This window comes from Myotis davidii, unplaced genomic scaffold, assembly GCF_000327345.1.
Source record: "Myotis davidii unplaced genomic scaffold, ASM32734v1 scaffold663, whole genome shotgun sequence".
NCBI classification, from domain to species: Eukaryota; Metazoa; Chordata; class Mammalia; order Chiroptera; family Vespertilionidae; genus Myotis; species Myotis davidii.
The window spans coordinates 3,911,667-3,915,044 of NW_006295816.1; positions in this window are offsets into that span (position 1 = coordinate 3,911,667).

Below are 3,378 nucleotides of genomic sequence, written 5' to 3' on the forward strand. Positions count from 1 at the left end.
CGACAGCGTGGGCGGGGCCTGGGCGGGCTCCGAGGCAACGCGGGGGCGGCGCCTGTGCAGACTCCCCGCCCCCTGGGGGCCCCGCGGGACTGGCGCGCCCTGTTCTGTCTCGTCTCCGCACAGCTCTCGCTCGCCCCCAGACGGTGAGATGCGCGTCTGCACTGCGCACCTGTGTGTCACTGGTTTCCTCTGTAAGACGTGGCTGCGGACACCTCCCGAGGTTTGCTACCGCTCGGCAAATGCTACCGCTGCTTTTGCCGGCCCCCGACTGGCGCTGGACTCCTGACCATGCTGGACCCTAAGCTGTGCACAGGAAGAACAACATTTTTAATCATCGGGATCGAAGACACAGCGTCAAGACCTAGGCCGAGTGTCCAAGACGCACTCCCTCTAACGGGCCGCCCTCCAGTCCGTTGACGTTAGGGGGCGTCTTTCACGCTCCCGCCTGGCCTGTGCAGCCCTTGCCTTGCCTGGTCTGCGAGCTTTTGCAGCTGTCATCGAAGAGCTTGCATTTGGCTCCTTAGTTCACCTTTTCCAAAGCAGGGAGCAGGGCGAGGGCGGCGAAGGAGTGGGGGGTACAGCCCTCGCTCCCTAACGTGGGCAACGGCCACGCAACGCTTCCGAGGGATTCTACAAGTTACCTTAACAAATGCATGAAATCCGCATTTTACAGTGTCTTAATGTTTTAAAGTGGAGCCTTTTCAGTATAACTTAATTACTTAATTTCTCTAAAAATGTCCTTAAAATATGTGTGTGCCATCATATTTCCGTGGCTTCCAGCGATCAGATGTGTCTTTAAGAGGTTAAGTATCCGGTTTCAAGAGGCACAGGACTAGCTTTCCCAGTTGCCATACAGAAACACAGCACTGATTCAGTGCAACTTTTTAAAAAAAAAAATATATAAGGTCTTTTAAAAATATATTTTATTATTTTTTTACAGAGAGGAAGGGAGAGGAACAGAGAGTTAGAAACATCGATGAGAGAGAAACATCAATCAGCTGCCTCCTGCACAACCCCTACTGGGGATGTGCCCACAACCAAGGTCCATGCCCTTGACCAGAATCGAACCTGGGACTTTTCAGTCCACAGGCTGGTGCTCTATCCACTGAGCCAAACTGGTTAGGGCTGATTCAGTGCAACTTCTTAACACAGTAATGAATGCAATATCCCAGCTAGACTGACCAAGAAAAAAAAAGATACCTGAGCCCTAGCCAGTTTGGCTCAGTGGATAGAGCGTCGGCCTGCGGACTCAAGGGTCCCAGGTTCGATTCCAGTCAAGGGCATGTACCTTGGTTGTGGGCACATCCCCAGTAGGGGGTGTGCAGGAGGCAGCTGATTGATGTTTCTCTCTCATTGATGTTTCTAACTCTCTAGCCCTCTTCCTTCCTCTCTGTAAAAAAATCAAATATTTTTTTAAAAAAAGATACCTGAGTGCCGATATTAACAGGATAAAAGGGGACATTATGGACAATTTCACAACAACCAATTTGACACTGTAGACGGGATGGACAAATTCTTTGAAAAATATCTTATCAGAACTGAAACAAGATGAAATTTTAAAATCCGAACAGCCCTTTACTATTAAAGAAATTAAATTTTGTTCAACAGAGTTCCCACAAAGATAATTCCAAGCCCAGATGGTTTCAGTGGTCAAGTTTATCAACCACTTCAGGAAGAAATAACACCAATCTTGCACAATTTTTGTTCAGAAAATAGAAGAGGGGACACATTTCCTCTCATAACACTGATTACAACCCCGAAATACGTATTATCAAAAAAATGTACAGATCAATATCCACACAAACATAGACACGGACATTTTAAATAGCAAATTCCATTCCTGTCAAGGGCCTCCATTGCAGGCTCGGCCCCTGGCCCTGGTCTGGGCACCTATGGAAAGCAACCAATCGATGTGTATTTCTCATATTGCTGGTTCTCTCTCTCTCTACGCCCCCCCTTCCTCCTTCCCTCCCTCCCTTTTAATCATGATGATTAAATATATATATATTAGCAAATTGAGTCCACATTCACGAGTCAGAAATCCTACAAGCGCCACTGAGGTATTTATTATTCCAGTGAGGAAACTGAGGCACGGCGAGGTCACCACGTAGGAAGCCGCGCCAGCAGAACTGAAACCCAGACATTCTGACTCAAACCACTGCTGTCCAGAGGTCAGGCTGGAGAGGCAGGGACCAGCTCATGCAGGGCTGGGTGTGGCATAGGATGGCATTTGCATTTTACTAATATTTTAAAAATATATATTTTATTGATTTCAGAGAGGAAGGGAGAGAGAGAGAAACATCAATGATGAGAGAGAATCACGGATCGGCTGCCTCCTGCACGCCCCACACTGGGGATGGGATGGCCTGCAACCGGGCATGTGCCCCAACTGGGAATCCAACCGTGACCTCAGGGTTCACAGGGCCACGCTCAGCCCCTGAGCCCTGCAGGCCGGGCTGCAGTTTATTTTCATGGTAATGCAGAGGCGGCCGAGGTTTCTCAGTGGGGTTTTCATGAAGCCGTTTGCGTCTCCTGCCATTAATCTGGTGGCAGCAGTTTATTTAAAGGCAGGGGCGGCTGAGGTTTCTCAGTGGGGTTTTCATGAAGCCCTTTGCGTCTCCTGCCATTAATCTGGCAGCAGGTGGAGGGGGTGGGAGGGGCCGGGTGCATGGATTTGCCATCTCACAGCTGCAGGCTCTTGGGGAGCAGCTGTTTTCTGTCTTTTCCGGCTTCTAAGGTTCCCTTCCTTCATCCTCAAAACCGCCCCTTCCCCCCACTCCGCGGCGTGACCCAGAATCATCCTTCCAGAAGGATCCTCACCTCAGTCACCGCCCGGAGATGTGCCCACGGGCTCCGGGAAGTTGGAGGCCACGACCCAGCTGCTCCCCCCAGGGGCCTGCTTTCATGACTCGGGGAGCGGAGACAGGAACACCAAGGAGTGTGGTCACAGAACAAGCCCGGTCCACGTGGCGCATCCACCCACGACCTGGGTGCGTTCCTTTGTGAGCCCCTCACCCCTGAGGGCTCACCCCACCGCCAGGACCTCCCTCCTGGAGCCCGGGCCATAACCCGTCCTGAATCCATGGCTGCTCCCAGCCGCCCAGGCACTCGTAAAGCAGGACCGAGAAAGAATAATGCTGACAAGAAAGACAGGAGCCCTGACCGGTTTGGCTCAGTGGATAGAGCGTCCGCCTGCGGACTCAAGGGTCCCAGGTTCGATTCTGGTCGAGGGCATGTACCTTGGTTGTGGGCACATCCCCAGTAGGGGGTGTGCAGGAGGCAGCTGATGGATGTTTCTAACTCTCTATCCCTCTCCCTTCCTCTCTGTAAAAAGATCAATAAAATATATTTAAAAAAGTAAAGTAGTTTTTTTAAGAT